Consider the following 27,513-nt stretch of genomic DNA (forward strand, 5'->3'; position numbering starts at 1 on the left):
GTGAGGAAAAATTGCACCCAGGTCTTCTTTCCTCACTGCTCGTTGATGTGCACTTTCTTTGCAGCCGAATCAAATGTGTGCCAAACTATCATATAAATGTTCTGTACGTATGTATTTATGTTTTTGTATGTATATATATATTGTGAATGTGAATTAGGAAAATTAACTGGTTTTGTGGTTTGTTGGCTGTTTGGCCATTTCAGGTTTCGCAATTTGATGGTTTTTTCTTTTTTTGGTTGAAGAGTTTGATTTTCCAGGTTTGTTTTCCTTTTAATTGTTTTAAGACTACAAAACTTCAAGGAAATGGATTCCTCTTTTGTTCTTATGAAGAAGTAGTACTTTTTTTTTTTATGCCAAAAAAAAAAAAAAAAAATAGGCTCATTGATTTGTTTCCAGCATGAAAAATTAGGGTTAAGATCAAATTTTGGGGACGGGCTGTTTAATTTGAGGGGGAGCTGAAACCTCCTCAATTGTTGATTTTCAGTGGGGGCTAAAATGCCCTACAAGCTAAGTCCTAACTGGGGCTAGGGATCCTTTGCCCCTCACTCCTAGCCGCATGATCGTGCCTTCGAGATATAGGGACGGGCACATAAACTTATATGGACAAGGCTTGTCGTGTAGGACACAACACTCTGTGGACTCTCCTAAAAGGTGTGTCCGGCATATAGTTCGAATATAGGGACGGAACGTAAAATTTTAGGCAAAATTCATTTTACTCCTTGCGGTTTAAGGCTGGAACACTTTATGTCATATAGTTCAAACATAGGCAGAGGTTTTGGACTAAATTGCAACCTATGTGATGACTTTTTTCATAGTAATAACGTTCTTTATTTTTTGGAATACAACTTAAAACTCTAAATATGTTTTGGAACATTTATAAGATGAATATATTATATGTATTTCAATGTTCTATAAATTGTTTTGTATTATTTATATTGCATTGCGATTGTTGCAAGAATGATATTTTCATGTTAAAGTTATGGAATATATGGTTTTTTCTATAAGTTTTTTGAATTAGTGTTATGTTACTTTTTTTGTTTTGTTTTCCCTTCCCCCCAATACCTTTGGATAAACTATTCATATATGTAGTACATAATAAATTTATGAAAATATAAAATTTTAATGTATTTCAGATGTATCGTGTCCTTCATTTTGTTGCGTCGTGTGTTTATGTTTGTGCTATTTAGGAGACGCAACAAATTTTGGAGGTAGAGGATCTCATGGCTGTAACTAGGGGTGTACATCAATAGTGGTGACAATATCTAGAAACCAAGCATAGAGAAGTCTCCTTCTCAAATTCTGTCACAACTCACAAAAACTCAAGAAACAAGGTTAGGGATAAAAAAGAAACATTTATGCAATCTTAGTATAAACTACACCAAATATGACACTGACAACTTTGTTACGCCTAATATGTCAATATTGTATAGAAGTATGAACTCTAATAATTGTAGTTCAATAAAACATGGCATGATAAGAAATGTGTGAAACCACTAAAATATGGGACAAATAAGAAAAAAAAGACCTTGGTCATAGTAGATTGAAACAAGCATCAAAATAACCATGTCAAACGTGTAACATTTGAATGATCATGAACCTTATATCATGAGACCATATAAAAAATATGATAAAATCACAATATAAGGGTTTTAATGAGAAGAAGAAAACCTATTCCATAACCCCATCAATGGTGATGGGATCGCAACTGTTGGCTTTTTGGCTTTCGAAGGTTATTTTTGTAATTATGAGCGTGCCAGTAAGGATCAATCAGTCCTTACAGAATTGTAATTGCCAACCAATTATTCAAACGATTGTGTTATGGTTCTTTTAGCCTCAATAAAGAGGACTTTTACTGGTGGCTTACTGGTAGCTTGACTTCAGAGAATTTAAGCATAAGTACAGTTAAATAAATTGAAGCATTTCATTAGTATGAAAAACTTACAATGATCTCAGCCTCGTAGAGATTTACAGCGGTAATATACCCGAAAACTACTCCTACAAATGAAGTGCAGTGCAGGAACTTAAAGTACAGAAATGTAAAGAACAGGAAATAAAACTGGAATATGTAAAGTAAGACTGGTTTTCTTAGATCTTTTTTTCATCTCCTTCTCTGAAGTCCTTCCTGCTATTTATACTCTCCAAAGATAACCATCGAACTGCACTTCAAACCGTCGAACTGCTCCTCCGTGATCGTTGATCATGCTACCTTATAAGTAGTTCCACTACGCCTTCACTTGCAGTTAGGCTTCCCTCCTACATTTGAATTTGAATGTGAGCAACCGTTGAAGCTACGTCACCTTACATCTCTTTGTTGATTCGCTGCTACTCAGATCTTATAACAACCAATATTAACTGCCACGTGTATGATCAGGATCGAAGACCTGACTGGTCTCCCCATATTACCCTTACTTTGCCACGCGTCGAATTGTCACTGGCTAGCACAAAATATGTAGCCAACATTACCCCTCGCACCAATATGCCCAAGACTTGGTGATATTAGTAGATCAGGGTCCTTTTTCCCACGTCTTAGAACGTGCATGGGTTTTGCATCTTCCCAGAAATGCAACTGTCACTCACCGTTTGTATTAATACTCTCGTTTTGATCCTTTAAGTATTTTCATTGTCTTAGCATTCGAACAGACTGATACATTTCATGGCCAAATTAATTCTTTCCTCCAGCGATCAAGCACATGAAGAGTCATATATCGATGTTGTTCCTCATCGAAACCATGCATTTATTAGCCACCTTTACCCACTTTTCTATATTCAGGTCATGGATGCCTTTGCAAATTACCAACCTTTGGATTACGAACACATTGCTCTTAATCCTTTGATTCAGAAAGCTACAAATATAGACATAAGAAGTTCTTCCTCTGACCTACTCTTACAGTTCGAACAAACTGCTCTGAAACCTTTGATTCGGAAAGTTGCAAATATGGATTTGAGAAACTCTTCTTCACAAATCTCTGTATGGGATAAAGCTGCAACTTCTTCCTCTTCTGGGGGTTCTGACTGGACAAGCTGGTCAATACCTGAGACCTGTGATTTGAAGGAGCGAATCAACCACCATTTTGTTGAGTTCACTGACCCTTTAGAGTTTCCTTCCTATGCTCGAAGTTCAGTTGTCTATCCCTATGTGCCATTGACAATCGGCGTAGTCTGGAGGAGAATCTTTTTGTAGCATGGTATACATCCTCCATGCCTACAAAGATAGTGCACGCTGCCCCCCGCCCAGAAGAAGCACAAGGGTATTACCCATCATTCTTAGCCTAGAAGGCGAAGATTTGTTCTTCTGACTGGCTTGATTATATTAATGCCTTTGTTCCTTCTGCTCCCGTGTCATCTCCGAAAATAGAAGCGTCCACACCTTCTTCTTCGTCTCCCGAAATTGAAGTATTCATACCTTCTCCCCCACCAATTCTTTCCTGGACAGAGAGACTGAAGCTTGCCCTATCCATGGAAAATGTCTTCCCGCCTTATAAACCTCTACCTTCTCCTACTCCAGTTGAGTGGAAACAAGCTCAACTTCTGCTTGCAGCTTTCTCTCACTTGCCTTTTAATGTTCTTGAGGACGAAGTCCCTCTCAAGAACCTTCGATGGGCTTGTGATATTCTGACTAGGGGCCATGTCCTTAATCCCCTTGCTCAGGCAGAACTTCATATGTTTCTGGACCAACTTCCATTGCTCCTTTACTGGCATCGAAATTCTGTGGCTACTACACAATCTTTAGACCAACTTTCGTCTCTTCGAATTCATGCTCAGTACGAAGCAGAGAACTTCATTGAAGAATTCGGTGATTTCAAGAATAAAGATTCTGCGTATTGGGATGACATAGACATTGACGAATTGGAACAAGGATTAAGAGAGGTGGTTTTCGAAATAAAGGCTGAAGAGCTCTACTATGAAGTGAGAGCACATCAACTTATGCAGCCAATGCTAGAAAATTTGGAAGATAGAATAAGGAAAGAACAAAAGTTTATTGATCATTGTTGGACTAAATTTCATGATCTTGTTATTTATTCCATTCCTTATTTTTATGAGCTCGAGTTCATACCGAGATAGGGTCATCTGATGTAATCACTTTGGTTTTAATATAAACAAAATTCTTCTTCATTTGTCATTGTTTGACCCTGCTTTCACTTGTGTTTTAAAAGTCAATTCAGAGCTTTGAACTTTGAACAATTTCATCCTTTGAATCTGGACTTAATTGTTTTAAATGAAACACTAAATGAGCCAATTATAAACCTTTCCAATTTGTGGAATAAAGTTGACAGTTTTGGCTGATTTTCAATTAGAAGCAGTGCTTCGAATCTAGCAATCTTATACTTAAAGTCTGTTTTGACCATAGTCAACATCTAATCATTGTCATTATTGCTTTTGATGTTTCAAACACCAAATCCCATCCTTAAAGAATCTCAAGTTTTGCCTCGAAGGACATTACCTTTGTTAAAAACCTAAAAACAGGTCTTTAAACTCTTTTAAGTGAAATAAACACTCGAGTATTTTTATATTTTGGGTATGGCAACCTGCTTCGAAGCCGGCTTCTCTGTTTCGAAGCCGTTTGACTTGGCTTCGAAGCCAAATATCTTACTTCGAAGCTAGCCTCAACATCTGGGCTTTGTTTTTCCCTCCAAAAGTATTAATATTGAAGGAAGCTTTTTGTATTCGCGCTTCTAATACTTAACAGCTCACGTAATATATTTTCAGACACGAGGGCTTTTAAAACAAAACCTTTTGTTTCGTGCTCTGAAACCACTTGCTCTTTTAACGCACAAACCCCTCTTTCTACCGATCTTCGGCTTCTCTCTACTTCCTTTCTCGGTTTCACTTTCAAGAAAAGCATACTGTCAATGGCTTCTCCTTCAGTATCAGTCGTAGAGCGTACGAGCCCATCTGTGGCCCTGAAGAGGATTATCGATGCAGAATGTGAAAAGTACAAAGCTGGGGAGAAAAGCGCTATTGATGGACGCATCGTTGTCCCTCGTTGCCATGTGCAGCTAGACTACGTGCTCGGGCCCATATTCAAAGAGATCCTTACTGAGCTCCCAGCCCTGTATCCCCGTCTGGAAGACCAATGTCTCCTTTACGAAGGTGGTCTTGACTGGAGGAACTGGAGGATAAATCGCCCCCACCGATGCTGGCCCACGGTGAGACCAGAGTGGCAAGAATGGTATGATCGGGTTATTCCTGCTAGGACCCTGGACCTTCAAGAACTCTGCCTTCTCGATGCTCTCAGACTATCTAGGGTAACTATCTCAGAGGACCCTTTCCTTATTCCTGCTGCCTTATGTTTTTGGAATCCTGTCTTTAACTTTTTCCAATTTAGATGCGGGATGATGGCCCCTACTGTTCTTGATATTTGCCATGTATTAGGACTATCCCCCATTGGTACCCCATTCGGACCGGATTATCCTGATTTAGCAGTCCCTTTCTCTCTCCCTTCCCTTAACTCATCTTATAGTGATTTTGCTAGGGCTGAGAATAAAAGAGAAGGCCCTATGACTGATCGGGAGTTCTTTTCTTTTTTATTGTATTGGCTTTGCAAATTTCTATTCTACACCTCTTCTTAGAGAATCATGCCTGAATTTGCCCCTCTTGCCAAAGCCTTTGTTTTACAGAAAAAGGTGGCCTTAGCCCCACATGTTCTAGGTCATGTATATAGAGTCTGCTCCCTTTTCTGTGAGAAACCCTTAGATGCTAATCAAGGAGGGCCATTCTGGATTCTTCAGTTTTGGTTTTTCGCCTATTTTACTGAGTTACAATCCAAATGCCTTAAATTTTCAGAGCCAAACCCTCCTACTCATGGCATAAGGTTGGCCAATGCTTCACTTTACCCTTCTACCTTTGCTTTTTACTTCTCTTTCTTTCACCAGCTTCCAGCCTCCCTTCCTACTTACCGTTTTCGTCCCTTCGAAGCCTCCATTGGTCCATCTTGGTTGAGGAATTTCCTAAGTGACCAGTCCTGTACTTCACCTATTCATAAAGATATATGGGCTTCCATTCTGATTCCCAGAGAGTTATTTATCGGGACTTTGAACCCGAAGGCCTACAAATGCATTGCTGAACCTTACTGTCCTGCTCAATTTGCTAGACAATTTGGCCTCACACAAGGGGTCCCAATACCTCTCTGTAGCAACACAAATCTCAGCCTTACAAGAAGGGATCTGAAAGTCTGAAAGTCCAAGCTAGAAGAGGCAACTTTTAAATTTATAGATGACTTGGCCAATTTCGAGTATACCCCTTTCATTCCTCAAGGTACCGTATTGAAAAGGTACCAAAACTGGTGGGTGACTAACATGGAGATTTACTTGGCCATTTCACCTCTAAACCTATTAACAGTGTTAGATGTGACCAAGCCCAAAGGAGCTGAAATTGTCACTTCTTCCACTGTGGCACATGCTACAGCACAATCTGCCCCTGCTACTTCAATTTCTCCTAGAGTTACTCGGGCTGCTTCAAAGAAAGGTATATACCCTTGTCCCTTCCCCTTTTGTCTTTTTATAATGCATTTTGCCTTATCTTTAATTCTTCTTTTGTGGAGGTGGCCAATCACAAAAGAAAAGGAGGCTCTTTGAGCTTGAGTAGGAAACATCTGATATTCAAGGAGAAGAAAAAGAAGAAGCAGATCAAGAGGAAGAGTTACCCTTGAAAAGAAAGAAAAAAGCGATCATCTTTTCATCTGACTTGGTTAGGGATGAGACAACTGCCAGAAAGATGGAAGATGAATTTATCTCTTCGGAATCCAGATTGCAGCTTGAAGAAGTTGAGAAGGAAATTGAGAAGGAGCAGACCCTGCCAATACAGAGGAAAAGGAAAAGAAATGTGACTGTCTCTCCTTCTGATATGGTCGAAGACTCTGATTCCGAGACAATTGCCAAAGCAATGGAAAAGAGAAAAAAAACGTCTGCTTCCGCTCCTATCTTGGTTGAAGATACCATCCATGAAGCAGCCGTCAGGACAGTAGAACAACAACATTCTAAAGCCATGATTGTCTTCGAGAGAGCTGAGAAGAGACGGCAACAACAATTTCTGAGAGATGAAGCTGCCGCTGCTGACATGCTACAAAGGGAAACTGCAAGAAGGCAACAAACTGCCAGATATGACACCCTTCGTAGTTCTCCCATCATTGCCGACACTTCTGGAGCAGGTAATTTTTTATGTTTCTGCGATTTTTCCTCTGTCAGCCTTTGGTATCGAGGTTTAACATTGCCTTACATTTCTTCCTCTTGCAGCAGCAACTTCTGAGTTCATCTTTCTAATGAGACCTTTCTCAGTTTCACTCGAGGTTGATCAGATGCAGGATGTAAGGACTATTCAGACCATACTTCCACTTTCAAGGTCTACATTTCCTGCACTTTTCTTGAGGCCAAGCATTCCTGCACTTCTTTCTCTTGGTTTGACTCCACGTCTTTCTTACTTGACTCTTGACTTTCCTCAATTTACTTCTTTGCCGAGTCTTGCTCCTCTTTCTCCTTCCAAGGGGATTCCAACTGCTACCTTATCTCTGATGGCAATTGATTCCCCTATTGAGGGTGCTGGCAGCTCTCCAACTCGTGACTTATCACCTTTACCTAGCTCCAGCCCTCCTTCACTTGATTCATTGGTGGCTAGGACCATGGAGACCATTAAAGATGCTCCACCCATTTCTCCTATCCCTATGCAGTCTTCTGTGTCTCCCATGGCAACTCTCTCTGCGCCCCTCATGTCTAATGATGAGATTGATGTCTTCGAAGCAAGATTAGCTAGTCTTTTTGACATCACCTCTACTTCTCCGACATTCGATGAGGAGGCTGAGCCATTAGTTTTGGCTGATTCTTTGCTGGAAATTTTTGAGAGCTTCTCTTCCTCCAGCAGCCAATCTTCTGTACCTTTGATAGACTCAGACACCTGCCTGGACCTGTTAATTTCCTTTTCGAGGATTCCTTTCGAGGCTATACAAAGACCTATAATTAAAAATGGGTTTCTTCAGTGCTGCAAACTTGCTGAGCAGTCTGGTATGGATGTCTCAAATCACCTATCCCATGCAGCAGCTACTATCGACTTCTATGTCAGCATCTGTCATGCTGCCAAGGCTGCGGATGAGAATTTGGTTAGAGACCAAAGTTTTGTTTCTCAAGTGCATACTAAAGTATCGAAGCTTAAGGAACAACATTCCTCTGCCTCTAGCTTTCGAACTCAACTACTGGAGAGGAAAGCTCAACTCGAAGAGGAGCTTTCTGCAGTGAATCAAGCCTTACTCCGGACTGACATCAAATTGCAAATCACCAATCAAGGGCTGACCGATCAAAAGAGAGACATGGCTGCAGCTATTCAACTATTTTCGTCATTTACCAATAGGAAATCTGTTGTACAAAAACAACTAAAACATTGTAATGATTTTTGGGCCAATTTGTGGCACGATGTACTTGACTCTTTATAAAAACATTTCCTTGTTTATCGTCTTATGTTCTTGTACTCAGTGTTTATTTTATTCCTTGTGTTTCCTAAATAGTTGAAAAATAAGGCTTTAAATATCTGCTATTAATCTTTTTGGGATGCACATAACCATTCAAATTTTTCAAATAGTATGCTCCAAAAGGCAAAACTCTATGAATTTGATATGGTCCTTCCCAGCTAGGTGACCATTTGCCAAATCTATGGCTTTTAATTCCTATTGGAAGTATTGTCTTCCACACCAAATCACCTTCATCAAAGCCAATGTGTTTGACTTTCTTGTTGTAATTTTTGGCTGCTTTCTTCTTTTAAAAGAGAATGCTATTTAATGCCAAAATTCTAGCTTCATCTATGTCTTTTAACTCCAAGCACATACTCTGATAGTACTGCTCAGGATCTAACTGGTCTTGGCATCTTACCCTTAAGGATTTAACATTGATCTCCACAGGTAATACTGCATCATTCCCATAAACTAAGGCATAAGGAGTGACTCCTGTGCTTGACCTTGGGGAAGTTCTATAAGCCCACAATACATCTAACAATAAGTTATGCCAATCTCTAGGATTATCTTCCACAACCTTTTGCATTCCCTTTTTTAAGGACTTGTTAGATGACTCAGCTTGACCATTGGCTTGTGCGTAATATGGGGTGGAATTAACAAGGCTAATTCCAAACTCAGCCACAAAAGACTTTACCATTTTCCCATAAAAAACAGTCCCATTATCAACCGTTATCGTTTGTGGGATGCCAAATCTATGGATCAAATCTTTAATGAACCTAATAACCTCCGTCTGATCTACAGCTTTGTATGGCTTAGCTTCGACCCATTTGGTGAAATAATCAGTAGCTACCAAAATGAAACAATGATGCTTCGAAGAGGGAGGGTGTATTTTCCCCATCATATCCATGGCCCATCCTCTGAACGGCCAAGGCATTACTACTGCATGTAGATTAGTTATGGGCACATGCCTAGTACCATGCTTTTGACATGCCTGGCAGCCCTTTGCATATTCTATTCAGTCTTTAAGGATAGTTGGCCAATAATAGGAATGTCTTCGAAGCAGCCATCTCATCTTTACACCAGGCTGATGTGCACCACAGATGCCTTCGTGGACTTCAGCCATAGCTATTAATGCTTCTTTTTGCCCTAAACATTCCAGCAATAGACCATCTCCCCCTCTTTTGTAGAGATCATTGTTATATATGATGTATTGCACAGATTGCAATTTAACTCTTCTGCTAGCTTTTGAGGATGGGCCAGCCAAGTATTGTATTATTGGATGTCTCCAATCTTGTTCCTGCAGATCATTATGATTGATTTCCAGGACCATGCTCCTTTTATTTAAGGGTGGTATAGATTTTTAGTATGTTGTTTGGCTTACATCCCATTGGGTATCATCCTTTCTCTTGAAATTCGAAGCTTTCTGAGCCACATCATTAGCTCTATTATTCAAGAATCTCGGAATATAAGTTACATTTGCTATTTCAAATTGAGAGAGCAAATGTAATGCGACAACATAATATGGCAGCATACTTATACTTTGACACTTGAAAATCCCTTTTACTTAGTTAACGACCAATTGGGAATCTCCAAATATGTCAACTGCATGTACTTGTAATCCAATAAGAATTTCCAATCCCACTATCAAAGCTTCATATTCAGCTTGATTATTAGAACAAGCAGTTTCATCCACTCTGAAACCATGTGTGGTTTCTATTCCTTGCGGTGACTTGATCACTATACCAATTCCAGTTAGGCCGTTGGCTTTCGATCCATTGAACCACATTTGCCATGGCTCGACACTAGCCATACTCAGTTCCATTATCTCTTGACTCTCTGTTTGAGATGGATGGTCTGCCAAAAAATTGGCTAAAACTTGTCATTTCACTGCCCTCTGGGGTACATATTCTAAGTGAAATTCTGACAAGGCTAATACCCATTTGCCAATTCTTCCCCTCAACATAGGTCTAGATAACATATATTTAACCAAATCTGTGGTTGCAATTACCAAGATAGTCGTAGGCAAAATGTAATATCTTAATTTCATTACAGCAAAATACAGCGCAAGGTAAAGCTTTTCTACAGCTGAATATTTACATTCACAAGAATTTAAAAACCTACTAAGGTAATAAACAGCTTGCTCCCTGCCTTCCTCATTGTCTTGGGCTAAGAAAGCTCCCAATGAATCTTCTGCTGCAGCTATGTACAACTTCAAAGGCTTAACGCCATTTGGTGGCATCAGTACTGGAGGGTTGGCCAAGTAGGCTTTGATTCCATCGAAAGCACTTTGATGCTCCGTTGTCCACACAAATTCCTCTTCATCTTTCAGCCTTAATAAGGAAGAAAAAATTTTAGTTTTCCCTGCAGTGTTAGAAATGAATCTTCGAAGAAAATTAACCTGTCCAAGGAACTTTTGTAATTCTTTCTTACTTGATGGAGGTCTGGCTTCAATGATGGCTTTGGCTTTATTCTGGTCGATCTGTATTCCTTTCTTGTGTACTACATAGCCCAAGAAGTTTCCAGATGATACGCCAAAAGCACACTTAAGAGGATTAAGCTTCAATTTGAACTTTCTCATTCTTTCAAAGGCTGCCTCTAGGTGAAATAGATGTTCCTTCATGGATTGGGATTTAACCACAATGTCATCAATATAACATTCTAAATACCCACCAATAAGGTCATGAAAGATAGTGTTCATAGCCCTCTGATATGTGGCCCCGACATTCTTTAGGCCAAACGGCATTTTAACCCATTCGACGGTCCCGATATTCCCAGGGCATCTAAATGCTGTCTTGTGAACATCCTCCTCCGCAATGCAGATTTGGTTATAACCAGAGTGCCCATCCATCATTGATAAAATTTGATGTCTTGCAGAGCTATCCACCAGCAAATCTACTATAGGCATAGGATATTCATCTTTTGGAGTTGCCAGGTTTAGGTTTCTAAAATCGATGCATACCCTCATTTTGCCATTCTTCTTGACTACAGGTACAATATTAGATAGCCACTCAACATACCTGGCTGTCCTGATAAAGCCTGCCTTGAGTAGTCTAAGAATTTCTTCCTTAACTTTCTGGATCACTTCCGAACCCATTCTTCTTGGTTTTTGTTCGTATGGCTTGAAGTTAGGCTTCATGGGAAGCCTATGTTCCACTAATGACCTATCCAATCCTGGTAGTTCATTGTATGACCATGTAAAACAATCTTTATATCTTCTCAGAATAACCAACATCTGGTCCCTATCAAGAGAATTCAACCAAGCACTTATATAAATGGGTTGTTGTACAAAATCTTCCCCTAAATTTATTTCTTCTAAGGGGTCTTGTATCTGAGTACTTACTGGAACTCCTTCTTTGATCCTTTCTGACTTCGAAGAAGTCTCCTTGCTGTGTTCTGTTTCCAGGCTCTTTGATTCCTCCTCTTTATTCTCCTCATCATAGACAAAGTCTGTCCACAAGGTTTCTTCTTCCTGTATTTCTTGGACTTTCGTTTCTATGTCCAATGCACAGTATTTATCAAGGGTCAAAACTTTGGCTTGTTGCTGCTCCCGCTTGTAGCCAATTGTCATGACTTCTTTCTCTTGCTCTCGTACTTTCTGGACTATTGACTTTATATCAAATATTGAAAACTTAATTAAAGCCAAAGACCTGGCTTCTGGTGCTTCATCTTGCCGCCTATAACCAGGCATCATTGTCATCTTTAACAACTAGCTCTTCCTCAGCACTCTCCTGGACTAAGTGCTTCAGGTGTGCTACTTCCTCATCAGCCGGTACTTCGGCTGAGCCATCGAATTCCATCAGTATACTGAGCGGTGCCACGCCATCAATATACAACTTGGCTTCTGCGAAATCTGCACAGGCTATGAAAGGTTGAGGATCTGCATTAATTTCCTCCGTCTCCCCATTGCCTAGAGCTATTATCATTTTCTGATGCAAAGAGGAAGACACACATTTATTAGTGTGGAACCAATCTCTACCAAGTAAAGCATTGTACTTTGCATTGCTGTCGATGACGAAAAACGCCGTCATGCAGTCCTTGGTTCCCACACTCAGGTTGATGGGTAGAATTCCCTGGGCCATCTGCTTGTCTCCAGCAAAACCGGCGATGGTTGTACTGGTTGGGATCAACCTGGGATTCTTCTTTCCTAATTTCTTCAAGGAGGATTTCGGTAGTAAATTCACCACTGCCCCATTATCCACCAAGACTCGGTTTAACTGTATCCCATCGAAGAAGGCCTTAATGTACAAAGGCTTAACATCCTGCGTCATGGAATTCGAGGGATATTCAAATGGATACGAGAGGTTAATACTTACCACTTCTTCGCTCTCATATTCAGCTTCCATTGGGGTAACCATTCCGAAATTATCTTGTACCATACTCGCTTGTGAATCTTCACTAGAGATTGGAATTGGATCAACTTCTCGCCCCTCTTGATTCTCATCTCCAGCTTGGAATTCCTGCGGTAGTATGTGTACCATGTTCACTGATACTGGGGGAAACGAGCCAAACTGGATGGCTGGCTGTACCTGTTTCCCCTCTTGGTCACCTTGGTCAATTACCTCAGAAACATGTTGCATGCTGCATTCTGGTATTTCATTGCTAACAGGTTCCTTCGAATGATTTTCCTTGACTGGTTTTCCAACCAAAAATGTTTGCTCGGCCATGAAAGCTTCGAACATTTCTTCTTCCACCATTTCTTTCTTTTGGCTCATGCCAATTTCTTCTTCCGTTTCGCTACCACTCTCCATCAGAGCTTTCTCCAACCCTGCTAGGCTATCCTTCTCTCTGACTTTTAGTTCGGAATGAACCTTGGCCAACTGTTCTCGGCTACAATCCACCTCATTTTGTAGAACTGGCTTTGGATTATGGTCTGACTTTCGATTCTTCTTTTCTCCAGTCTGGATCAATGAAGAACTCTCTCCACGTTCTTTCAGGTCTTTCTGGTATTGGGTGTATCTACGCTGAATTTTCCTCCTTTGTGATCTGGAAATAATGGGGACCATATCTGGTTCCTTCGTTCTTGGGTGTTTCAGCAATACCCAGTTGTTGGGGGCTACCAAAGGAGGCTTAACCATCCTACTTTGATTTTCAACATTCCTTTGGGTAGGCATTTCCCTAGGTTTGTTTTGCATCACAAACCAATCTGGGACTCCAGGTACCCACGAACTTACTGACCCAGACGTTGAACTGCCTTTTTCTTCCTTCGAGGTCACCTTCGAGGCTGGCTGTGAAGACAATTGTTTGGCCCTGTCTCCAAGCTTTGAGCCTGATTCAGGCTCTCGATGATGGTGATCATTTTCTGTCCTTCGTGAAGCTGGCCCAGGGGGCCAATTCCTGGCTTTGATCCTAAAACCTGAACTCTTCTCCAATCTTCTTTTAGAATGACTACTCTCCATTCTGTAATAGTTAGGTGACCTGGTCTCATATAAGGGCCTCTTGCCTTTAGCATGCATTCTATCAACTGCAGGCTCAACCACTAATGGCTGCCGCCTAACATTAGCCGGATACGGCCTTTTATTATAAGCATTGGTTGGTTTGGGACGCCTCTGCACATCCCTGTAATATTGCTTCCCATCAACTGGAAGACCTTTCAACCACTTATAACTCAGTCTGCACCTGGGACACATCCTTTGCATTACGGCTGCCTCTAAGGAGTCATCATCCAGTGCTTTTTCATCAGAGTCTTCCCTCTGATGTAAGAAATCTCGTCCAATAGCTGGTGGATTTCTAATGTCTTTTTTGATTGCTGTCTGGTTGGCCACATACATCTGTACATTGACTTCTTCCAATTCTTTCAAAGACAGGTTCTGAAAGTCTGACATAATGACATTGGCTGCCACCTCTCCAATTTCTGGAAATGGATTGCTATCGATCCCCATGGCTTTTTCAGCTTTGGCTGGGAACTTCAAACTCCCTTTCCGAATTTGTTCTTGGATCCTATCTCGAAAAACAACACAGTTTTTAGTCGAGTGAGACCAAGAATTATGCCATTTACAATATACTTTTCCTTTAAGTTCATCAAGAGATGGAATTTTAACCCCTTTTGGTAACTTAAGGAAGTTGGCCGCAAGCAAATGATCAAAAATGTCATCTGCCTTAGTTAAATCGAAAGAATATTTCCTGTGGAGATCTTTCTTTTTAAATTGCTAGTCAATTGTCGTATCTTTATGAATTAATGCTTCACAGATCATAGGCTCTTTTCCCACAATCTCTGCTGCATCAATCTCATAATTAGGATCTTTGTAGTATGTCCTATATGATGCATTATTTCGATCTTGTTCCTCTTCTAGTAATGCTTCATATCTAGATACTTTGTAAGTCAGTTCCACTAAATCTCTAAACTCTGTTGAATCAAACTTCTTTCGAAGCCTGAACTCTAAGCCATTTTGGGCCAATCTTACGAATTCTGTTTCTGGCAAGATTACTCTACATTTATTTCGAGCCCTCTTAAATCTGGAAATAAACTGAGTAGCCTTCTCTTCAGGCCTTTGACTCAATCTTGCCAAGTCTGCCATGGAAACTTCTGGCTCTGATTGGAAGAATTGGGCATGAAATGCCTTTTCCATTTGCTGCCAAGTCTGGATGGAGCCAGGTGGAAGGTTAATGTACCATACAAATGCTCCCCCAGTTAGAGAATTTGGGAATAGTCTCAACTTCATATAGTCATGATTGGTAAATTCACCACATTGAGCGGCAAACCTAGAAATATGCTCTACTGTTGATTGGTTTCCGTTCCCATGAAAGAGGACAAAATCTGGTATCCTGAAACCTCTTGGATATTCATGTACCCTATCGACCCATTCTGGGTATGGTTTTCTATACACAGGAGTTTGGACCCCCCGAGCCATTGGTCCACACAACTCCCTAACTATCTCAGTAATTTGGTCCCTAGGGACCATATTTTGTGCTTGCTGAACCACTACTGGGGGAACAAACACAGGATTTGGTGGACAAACTTGTGCTTGTGGTCCTCTTGGTCCATAAGGTGGTACATTTGGGACTGGCTGTCCCTGTGGTACAAGTGGCTGTTGGGGGTGTAGGTAACCTCTTTGAGCCTGTCCTGCGAAAGGTCCCACGAAAGGTGTTGGAACAGGTATTGTGTCCCTTCCATTTGTAGGGAAACCTTCCAACCCCCCGTGTATAAATTCGAATAAGGGATTATTGTACCCCCGAGTGCCAGGTATGGCTTCGAATGTGGGATTTGGAACCATTCTTACGCCATTTTCTTGTACTGGGCCAGATCCACCAATTTGCATGGCTTCACTGTTGAACATTGAGGCATTCTGGCCTGCTACAGGCCTCGAAATGGGTTCGTACCAAGACTGAGGTGGTAATCTTTCATGAATCTGATTACTGGTTTGACCATTAGAATGTCCATTAGCTTGCATAGGCTGTTTATCTCTAGCCAATCTTTGCTGAGGGACATTTACTTCTTCCATGTGTCTTACATTTGTTGGTTGATGGTTATTCATTCGATCCAAAAAGGATACTGCCCACCTTTCCATTGTGTTTATTAATTGCTGTCCCATAGCATCTACTAAGCTGCCCCACGGATTGACTGGCTGAGTAGATGGGACACTGGATGGTCCAATTCCTTGGTCTCGTCCACTATTACGAACAAATGGTATTTGCTCTGAAGTATTGGTCTGTTCGACCATGGGTTCCGATAAGATAGGAGTCTCCACAGGATGTGTTATCACATTATCCTCTGGATTGGATATCTCCATCTCTCCTTCCACGCATTCTTCCAAATGTTCATTTTCTCATTGTCTCCTACGTCTAGTCATTTTTTAAAAGGTCCCACTGGGCGTGCCAAAAATATATGTTGGCTTTTTGGCTTTCGAAGGTTATTTTTGTAATTATGAGCGTGCCAGCAAGGATCAATCAGCCCTTACAGAATTGTAATTGCCAACCAATTATTCAAACGATTGTGTTATGGTTCTTTTAGCCTCAATAAAGAGGACTTTTACTGGTGGCTTACTGGTAGCTTGACTTCAGAGAATTTAAGCATAAGAACAGTTAAACAAATTGAAGCATTTCATTAGTATGAAAAACTTACAATGATCTCAGCCTCGTAGAGATTTACAGCGGCAATATACCCGAAAACTACTCCTACAAATGAAGTGCAGTGCAGGAACTTAAAGTACAGAAATGTAAAGAACAGGAAATAAAACTGGAATATGTAAAGTACGACTGGTTTTCTTAGATCTTTTTTCCTGTCTCCTTCTCTGAAGTCCTTCCTGCTATTTATACTCTCCAAAGATAACCATCGAACTGCACTTCAAACCGTCGAACTGCTCCTCCGTGATCGTTGATCATGCTACCTTATAAGTAGTTCCACTACGCCTTCACTTGCAGTTAGGCTTCCCTCCTACATTTGAATTTGAATGTGAGCAACCGTTGAAGCCACGTCACCTTACATCTCTTTGTTGATTCGCTGCTACTCAGATCTTATAACAACCAATATTAACTGCCACGTGTATGATCAGGATCGAAGACCTGACTGGTCTCCCCATATTACCCTTACTTTGCCACGCGTCGAATTGTCACTGGCTAGCACAAAATATGTAGCCAACAGCAACAAGGCTCCTAATCTAACATCGATTAAAAAAAAAACACAAAATAATAAACCTATAACATGAGTTCTAGCATAATGGATGTAATGAAATATTTAAACCCTAGAATGAGAATGAGGAAGAAGAGAACATAAAAACTAAAGAATAAATATGATGTAATATCTAATTATGAAAAACTAAAGTTAATGCAACTAGCAAAACTAAGACCTAAGAATTAAGAAAACTGAAAAATTTAAAGGAAAAGGTCTAACCTCAAAGAAGAGAGAATTGCTTCCAAGTCACGGAAGCCCTTGAATTCAAACCCACGAACTCTTTGGAACTCCATGAACTTGTTTCCATGTGAAACCACCAAGACATGAAAGAAACTTTTGAACTAGGAATACACCAAGCCAAAAAGTAGCACAAAATTTGCAGCCTAACTCTTGGATGCGTTAAGTGAACTTTGGATGCATTCTTAGGCCTCGTTTGGCAAGAGGCTATTTTAGCCAATTAGCCAAAAAGTTACTAAATTAGCCAAAAAGCCAACAACCCATACCAAAAAGTCAAAGATTCTCTTTTCTCTCTACTTTTTGCACATCTTTTCGTAATTAGTCAAAAAATCATCCCAAACATACAAGTTTTTTTACCTACTTTTTTAGCCAAATAGCCAAAAAGTTACTAAATTAGCCTGTTCCCAAACGAGGCCTTAGGGTGTCCCTTCTAGTTCAGAGGCCTGGGGTATTTGTAAGAGGTTTTTGGGGATGTTTTCTAGTAAATTTTGTTGTTTTTTGATTGGCACTGGGGTGTTTGGATCAGAACCCGATTAATCTCCAAGGCAGTACAAGCCCTTGGCAAGGAGTTTCCCGCAAGTGCACCACTGTTAATTCAATGATTTTTCTCTAGTCCGATGGCCCACATGAATTGGGAGGTTTCGATCTCTGAACCTTGGAGGGAGCACACCCCCAAGACTCAAAACCTTGCCACCAGGCCAACCTCTTGCGGTTTGTTTTCTGGTAAAATTTGATGTGTGATTAAGAAAAACTTACTTAGTTTCATGCTCATCAAGTACACATTGAATCTGGGACTTTTCCTAGGATGACCGGTTGGCCTTTCCTCCATGGCCATCTAGCCCTATGGGAGGAACATGGATGGTCGATTGACCCTATGGGGCTGGGCTCGCCAGTTCAGTTTAGGTCGATTCTAAGCCATTTTGGAGTGAAAATTCGGTCATTTTAGGGTTCAAATTCAACTCGGAAGGGTTCAAAACACTTTTAACGATTGAATATGAGTTTCAAAAGTGTTTTAGATTCATTGAAATTTGAATGGTTAATTCATGTTTGAGGAAAGAAATGGTTCGATTGTCGAAAGAAATAAGACTTTTGAATTGGAGGTTTTTTCACCCTGGGAGTTCAGAGAAGTTCTTTAGAATTATTACTTCTGTATTATCATCGTAGGGTGGTGGTTTGGCAATGGGGCTAAGTATTATAGCTGGTCAAAGTAGAGTGGTAGCTCCCATGTGTGTGATGTGGTGAGTTTGGAGGAAGCAAAAATGTCTAACTTTTGAGTATGTTGAAGTGCCAACATATACACTGAAATCAACTTTGATGCATTCATTTTATTTTTGGCTTTCAGGGAAATTTGTTGAATCCTCTTTTGCTCTTATTGATTTCATGGGAGAGTTTGGTATTGTAGATGGGTTCTAATTACAGCTTTCTTTGTATACAGCCTATGTACAGCGGTTGCATCCCTTCTGCCATTTCTTGTTAATAATACTAATTTACTATAAAAAAATTAAATCAAAAGTGGCAAAATGATTATCTCAATTGGTGCTACTTCACAATGTGGAATGCTTTTTTGTTGAGAAACAAAATTTCTCTAATGTTGCTAGACTGGCAATGTTGAGATGATTAAATGACGAGATGAGAGATGCTCAAAAGATAGAGATTAGTGCTTCATTTCATGGTAATTTCCAGGCAGAGCATCAGTGTGTGACGAAGTGATGATAGATTCAATTCACTTTTATGCTAAGAAGCACGTATACTTTTGAGAAGGTTATGTGTTTGTGTTTGTGTCTGTGTCAAACACCAACACTCATTCGAGACATGTCCGATACTCTTTTTTGTCTATACATAATTAAAAATAAAAATCATAATTTTGGACACGTGCTTGACCTCTTTTTGTAACGTGTCCGACATTCATTTTATAACGTATATGTCACTTCTTGGCCATTGTCTATCACTAAAAAATAAACACGAGACTAACACTTCTTGGACATTTGCTAAAACACATGATTTTCAAAGCGTGAGAATTTGACGTAAATATCTTATGCCCTTAAAAAATGTGTAATTATTAAGAATAATCCTATAGAAGTTCCACATAAATTTAAATAAAAAATGAAAAAGATAAGCAAATGCATTAGCTTAGGAGGATGAAGGAAATATTGTATAGATGTTTTCTACAGTTTGTCTAATTTTAACTACTATGGTCCAATAGTTTAAAAATTCATGTAAGAAAATAAGATACAAGATTTATTTAGTATAAAGCAATTATTTAATTTTGTATATGTTTTGCACTTATATAACAATATTTATTCCTAGATAATATTGTGAGAATATATTGTGTATTTTCTATTATTTTCCAAATTAAGCATGATTGTGGTTGTACAAATTAGAGTCCTATTAGAGATATAGTTGTGTTAGAGTCCTATTAGAGGCATAATTGTATTCTCCCTTTTGGTTTAGGATTTAGGACTATATAATCTAAGGTCTGATTGTAATCATTCACACATTGAATATACAAGATACATAAAAGCTTTCAGGAATCTTACATGGTATCAGAGCCACCACCAGAACCCTAGAAATTGTTTTCCTCTTCAGTCTCTGTGTGAGTTGTGGGTCATCTTCTCCCTTGATATGGTTGTGTTAGAGTCCTATTAGAGGCATAATTGTATTCTCCCTTTTGGTTTAGGATTTAGGGCTATATAATCTAAGGTCTGATTGTAATCATTCACGCATTGAATATACAAGATACAAAAAAACTTTCAAGAATCTTACAAATATAATATCAAAATATAATTATTTGTGACATGTCTAAACCTCGTTTGTGTCTTACTTTTTTGGAATTTACTTTGTCTGTGTCATGTCTTACCCGTGTCTATGTTTCATAGCTTTTATGCATTAAATGCGCTGATTGCATTAGTTTGTGGGAGCAACTTTTCCAAGTTGAAGACACTTCTAGGCAATGGAAGAATTAAAGTGAAATGTTTAGGTTGAGGAAAAACTTTATCATAAAAAAATGTGCGGTCCCACATAGGGGAAAATGGCATTTATTTTTTAGTTGACTAATAGTTGGAATAAGGTTTGTTTTGGGGGGGGGGGGGAGTTGAATTATTTGTTGCCATCATTGTAGTACAAGTTTGTAGAACAATTTTCTTGGATTAACTTGTCAGAGACTATCCAAGACTTGCTCTCTTAACATCAATCTGTGTCAGATAATTGTCAGCTTTGTACTATGTAGGCTTCCCATCTTATAAGCATTGTTTGATGCACTCATGGTTTTTGAACCACTGGAGGTTAGAAGTAGGAAAAATTCTGGAGTTCCCTTGGAGCGAGCTTTTCTTTCCCATGGTAGATAACCCAATTGGTAGTGGGGCTGCTACAATTATTTTGGATCCCTTGCAAGTCAATTAAGGATAGTGGTTCCCCCGGATTTGCATCCATTGGTTTTGGAACATTCCTCCACGTTTATCATTCATACCAAACACTTCAGATGATTTCAGATAATCCTTTTAAGTTCACCAACATATTGGGATTTGGGATTAATATTACTCATCTACTGTAGAACAGCTACATATAGGAAAGTTAGCTTGAAAGAACAACCCTCGTGACACTTACTCTGGACCTTATTTGGACTAGAGGTGCAATTATGATATAATATGTTGTATAGTATGTTGCTGATTCCCTAAGAACTTCTGTAATAACTAATGTGCAAGGACTATACTTGGTACACTTAACCTCATCAGTCACTAGTTTTCTGTGGCACACTCAAATCTATTAATATTACTTTACAGCACACTGCTACTATCCTCTTGACGACTTTATTTTGGGATGTAAACTTTTAGTTGGAGACAAATGCCCCAACATACCCAAATCCTATTATGTAGAAAGCCCCTGCTTGCAGCAACAGATATATGAAGAAACGATCTTTTCTGAAGACAAGTCATAGATTGCACAGTGCAGCATAAACATGCCCATTATCAACTCCAAGATATGGGTCCTGTTTTAAATTTACAGTATCAGAATTATGCATTAGAAAATTCAACAAGAAGTTAATGTTATGATCAGGAATAGAATGCCATGTCTGTTATTTCAATGCCCAATTTTTGCTGCCTAAATGAATCCTCAAGTGAAAGATAATGTTTTATATGTGTTCAAAAAGTAATTACCTTTCTCCTATTCTTGATCGTGGTTTCTTTGATCCTTTGTAATTGCACTTTTGCTTTGTTGTGTTCCTTAGCTTCTCAGTTACAACCCAGTCATGAACTCTGTTGGCTTCTAAAAGTCCTATAATTGCTGCCTTTGATCGATGTAGAGACATCACATTCTTAAACAGGATCCAGAAGACAAGAAGATGCAAAGATCCGCATCCAAATGAGCAAGAAATATCCTATAATTCATTGTTGTCAGTTGTTCTAAAAAATATATGGGAATTTGAGAACAGATTTCTATACTGCTCTGTGAGGATTTTACCTGGGAGTGCAGAGAGCATTCAGAATGGTAATGGATCCTGGAATGTATATGGCTATTGGTTTGGAAGATGGACAGGAACTAAGACACTTGCTGGCTTGATTACGCAGTAAAAGAAGAAAGTGACCCAGTGTGCAACGATCTTTCTCACAAAGAAGAATGCATAGATAACATGACATTTCTTCCAGATTGACACCCTCTGCATAAGTAGGATGCTACATTAGTTTAGTATGTTTTAATAGAAAATGTGTCACTACTCTTGATATTAAAGCAAAAGAGTTTAGTATTCTCACTTCACAGAGGATGATTTCCTTTGTCATTTTCCTGAATAAGTTAGCTGGCCCACATGACCAGCGATGCTGCTGATATCAATAGGCCTTGAAGGTGCTTGGATGTTCGTTTTTGACCTATAGAGAGATTTTTGGTTGCTTGGTTTACTGCAAAAAACATGAAGACATAACTAGGAAGTGAAAATTTGATAGTTGCACCATCAACTCACTGCTAAGTCCCCCACGAAGACAAATTTCCAACCTTTAAGGCTAGCCCTGACTGCAAGATCCATATCTTTCACTGTTGTTCGATCTTTCCATCCACCGGCATCATTTACTTCTTGGATCCACCAAACACCAGCAGTTCCTACAATTGTAGTTATGAAAAGTTATTTCAATTTGTATTGGCTAGCTACCAGAAAGAAATATTTTACGTTAGAGTAAATTTCTAAGTCAGTTTACCATTGAACCCAAAAAATGAACATGTCGAGGAGCCGACTTCTTGCTTGACACTGAAGTGATAGTCTAGTGACATCTCTTGGAGACGAGTCATCAGACATTCATCCACATTCACTGCATAGATTAAAAGTAATATTGGGTTAGCTTGAAGATAAGCAAATCACCAATACAACTGAGCACACACCAAAATGTTGACTTAATCAGATACTAGTAGCCATTTGATTCACAACACCACACAGCTCTTATCTGTGCCATTTGTCATTATTTTGGGTGACCAACAAATATAAGAATGTCAAGGATAACCTAGTAGGTGCTCATACAGTGGGACATGGCACTGTTATTTGCCTTACCAAATTTCCATCTGGCCTGAACCAATCCTAACTCAGGGTTCTCAAGAAGATAAGGAATTGTCTTCCAAAGAAAATCATCATCAGGTTGGAAGTCTGCGTTAAAGACTGCTACAAATTCACAATTTTTCACATATTGTTTTTGTAGACCATCACGAAGAGCGCCAGCTTTGTGTCCATTCCTATTACTCCTTGTTTCATACTTGACATTTACTCCCTTTTCTACACATTTCCTGCACTCCAACTCCACCAAAGCCTGCATGTACATGCACATATGGTCAATGCAAATTCACATTTGTAAGAAACTTGATTAGAGGTTCTATTGAGTGAAAAGAGATACCCTTATGACTTCATTGGTGGAGTCATCAAGGACTTGAACAATGAAATGATCTGTTGGCCATGAAAGGCCGCATGCAGCTCCAATGGAAGGTTTGTAAACCTAGAGGAGAAGAAGAACTAGGGGTTATTTGAAGGTGCTAGGTAGTTTAGCTAGTAAAGTCCATACTAGAGAAATGGACTGAATCCTGGCTTTAGTATTTGTTGGGAGGAGCTTATGGGTATGGGAGAGGGTTTCTGGACAGTATAACTCAATGTTGCATTTGGATTATAAGAAAAAAGTGTGAATTATTTTCTCCTTTATGTAGTTTGTCATCACTTGAGTTTGTGATGAGTGTCAACAAAAATGTTATCACAACCATGTAATACAAACAAAAAACACAGTTTACAATTAGCCAAATCAGGCTATCCTCGCCCTATATTTGTTTGTTATAAGAAACGGACAATAGTGATGGCATCTTATGAAATTCTTTGTCAATTTATATTTCTATAGCTTTTGTCTGTTGCCTGGATGAAGCTTGTAGATGGTTGCATCATGACGCGTGACCTAGGCATTTTGTGTTCCGTTTGCATTTACGTCTATTACATGTATATAAATATGTATGTGGAACCAAAGGTTAGATAGCACCTATATAATTTGATAGTCTTCACTGCCATTACCTGCTGAGTTGTGGTTCACGATTAACGTTCACGATTATGCAACATGTACTTAAATATCACTAATAACCACTCGCATTATGATTTTTTACTAATGTTTGAACATTTTAGTTTCTCAAATCTAGAATAGTTTTATTTCATGCCATAGGGGTATATATATACTATCTTGCTAAACTAGAGAGGTTGATACAAAAATTTGGTTATCTAAAAGTTAATGATAGTAAAATGATCATTACAGTATATGAATTCAAATGTATGGCAGTAAAAGTGTACCCAACTATGTGGTTGCAGATTTTTTCAGCAGTATTGATTAGGTTGAAATAAATTTTTAAGATCATTCTTGTTTCTCTACTACCTCATATGTTGCTAGAAGTTCAACAAACAAACATCCTTGTGTCATTTTCTACTAAATTCTGCTTTGGACAAGGATAATTTTTACGCTTCTTATATGGTTACTTGATAACAGGTCATGACCTGGCGTGGTGACAAGTTCTCATCCAGTTAGCGCCATGGCGCTGGTTCAACCCACCGGAATCAGCCTCTCCACAAAATGGCAGGGGTAAGTCTGACTAACTGCTAGCTCTGTCAAATCCTATTGTACAGCGGGAGTCTTATGCACGGCCTTTTCTTTTTGTACAGTTACTTGATATTCTGCCTATATGGATGCATACATACACTATAATTTGGAAAATCTTTGTTTTGGATGTAATTAGAAAACTACTTTTAGTGCACACACACACAGTAAGGTTTAATATAAGGTAATTATTAATAATTGCACATGTTAATTGATAGTTTTCCTTCTTTTACGAATTACTTAGTCTGTATTAAACAGTGACTATATGCACGCATGCTGTAAGAAAGAATTTATTGATTGTTGGTTGTTGAATGCTAGAAAATCCTATTTACCATTTAAAATTAAATCATTAATGGATTTGTCTGTTACATACTATGTGTATGAAAGTGAGATGCCAGCAGTGTTTCCGGATAGTAACTTCTGATAGTTCATGCGCTTAAATGTATGGCCAAATGTGAATTAAGTGCACATACAATTCAGGCTATAACATAAAAATAGTGGATAGTAAAGTTCAGTATATATACGTCCTTTTCATTGTACATAGGTATTTGAATTAACATCATGGGATAGCTTTTATTGTGCTCTAGGTCTTCTTTCAGAATTTCCAAGTTATATGTCACGCCCCCAAAATTATACAATAAATATAACTCATAAGCGGAAAGATAATAGAAATGATATGCTTTCATTCATCAAAGTTCGTATACAGAAGATATCATATGCGATAGACATTCACCAACTGTTCATCCTGAATCTACAGTATGTGTTACCATGATAAGAGAACTGAAAATTTAACAGGTAATCAGATGCCCTATAGGCTTACATCTTTTTATGTCATTGCTTGGTTACAACAAAAGTGAGCCTAGCTCAATATAGTTAAAGCCCTTGGTTATACAAAAGAATACAACAAAAGAAGCTCTTGCTCCCAAATGTCCCTCCAAACTATTGCCTAGGCGGAGGCATATTACCAACACCTGAGAGTGGTTTTTCCCAAATAGGGTGAGCCAAAACCCAGTAGGAATAATCTAACACAATATATGAGATTTAACAAAGATATAAGTACAATGTGCATATACCATGCCTATGACAAAACATTCACATTTTTATATAATCATAAAGTACCAAGTTCATATCTTAATCCATTTTCCTTCGATTCATTTCAATTCATGAGCCAATTTCATTATCTTTCAACAATCCAACTGGGACTACAACTCAGTGGTTTTCCAAGTAACACAATTATTACACAAACACTTCAATCTGTCATTTTATGGAAATTTCGTCCGTGGGATCAGCACCCATTTATACGGGCGGTTTTGGGACTTTCACCCAGGACACTCCGGCCAATTTAATTTCAATGGAGTCCATCCCTTATGTCCTCCCAAACATGGAGTACATCATCTTTTCTCTCCCAAACATCATACATATACAATATATTTAAAATATAGTCATATTCAATGACAACCAACAATAAATTAGTTTTAATTTACCTAATCCTCATGCAATTTCTACAACAATCATAGTTATCCTCCACCAATAGCCCAATACAATTATTTCTAAATAGATATTCAATTTCAAGACAGATAATTTATTCAAAATTTCGAAAGATGAGAGGTATTACGTATCAAACTCCACCATCTATTTCAATATTCGTCCAATTTCATATTTACAACACCAATTTCATTTATTTATACAAAATAAATATTTGAATTATTTTAGGGCTAACCCCCTTTTTCCCAGATATAAACCCAAGGCCAAACTCAACTATATTGTAACCATACCATCTTATATTTAACCTCATAACCATTTCCACAACATACACTTAGAAACCCCTCTTTTGATTTTACAACCCCAATCCTAGGTTTGTTCATAATATACCCAAAGCCCACCATTATTACACAATCACCAAATAGCTAAGTTAAAGACCATGTGAAAGTATAGAAAATCCTTACCTCAAAGAGAAAAGATGAGCAAGGCAAGGATAAAACTCCAAAATGCTCAAACCCAATTTTGTTCGGATCAAATTGAAGATCTTGAAATGCTTTACCTTTTCCTCAAAGGCACTAGGGTGAAGATCCCAATGGATCTAGGTGAAATAGTAGAGAGAAGATGAGTTTTAGAGGGAGAAACTCAAGATCTAGGTTTTTGGAAAGTTTTAGAGAGAGGAATGAAAAAGTGATGAAAAATGTCATTTTCGCGATCTGTTATATATGCAGTTTGCTCGAGCGTGAAAGGTAACGCTCGAGCGTCAGACACATTGTTCCGTTCGAGCGTAAGAAGTGGCATTCGAGCGCAGGATGCACATTTTCAGAAGTTTTGCAGACGAAGGACATCGTTCGAGCTCAAGATTGGACGCTCGAGCGTCCACTCGCTGTAGCGGCGTTCTCGAGCGTAGGAAATGCCGCTCGAGTGTAGAATACACCCTTCCAGGATTTGCAAGTCTGCAAAAATACTGAGAGTTTTCAAAGCCTGCTCGAGCGCAAGAATGGCTTCTTGAACAGAGGAGCAAAAATTGCAGAGCCCGCTCGAGTGGAGGAGCAAAAATCTGGACAACAAAAGTTTGGAAAAACAAGCAACCTACCTGTTCCAAACACACAATTATAATCCAATAACCAAATTTAAGAAAAACAAGAAGGAAAAGACACAAACAACCATACAAGGTTACGAAATCCGAGTCAAAAACACAAAATGAGACGGGTTTGAACCAGAAACGCTATATTATACTTGGTGTATCTTTTCTTCCCCAACAACTTTACACATAAAATTACAATGGCCATGTATAAACGTTCAACAAAAAGCATAATAGACATGCCTGCGCATGAGTAAATTGCAACAGATAGGAGGGGCGGCACAATCATTGGAACTCGTATACACTGCCAAACATAACTGAGACCACCTGTAACATCATTTGTCACTTTTACCTTGTGCTCATGGAGAACTAAATTTCTCATGGTCACAACCTTAGGCTATAAAAGAGAGAAAGAACCCAATTCAGAGCCAAAAAGAGGTAACAGAACATAGCACTTGAGATGAGGGCAACGAGTTGATGCAGGAAATGTACAAGTGGTCACAGCATCTTTTGGGATGTGAGTTTTGCTTTAAATAGAAATTGGAAAATTCAAGGTGAAGATGAAGACACGGTT

At 39.0% G+C, this 27,513-nt stretch overlaps 1 long non-coding RNA gene and 1 pseudogene across 1 annotated transcript; one reads left to right on the top strand and one right to left on the bottom strand.

The window, feature by feature from the left end:
* On the top strand, positions 1-24,717 carry LOC114268542 (uncharacterized). The gene is made up of 4 exons (XR_014342188.1): positions 1-103; positions 204-257; positions 24,269-24,361; positions 24,442-24,717. It is a non-coding gene; the product is annotated as an uncharacterized LOC114268542 (long non-coding RNA).
* On the bottom strand, positions 20,970-27,350 carry LOC145801165 (glucomannan 4-beta-mannosyltransferase 1-like; annotated as a pseudogene).
* Positions 27,351-27,513: the final 163 nt, after the last annotated feature.

The sequence above is a fragment of the Camellia sinensis genome, chromosome 10, assembly GCF_055761805.1.
Source record: "Camellia sinensis isolate YWXY chromosome 10, ASM5576180v1, whole genome shotgun sequence".
Classification (NCBI taxonomy): Eukaryota; Viridiplantae; Streptophyta; class Magnoliopsida; order Ericales; family Theaceae; genus Camellia; species Camellia sinensis.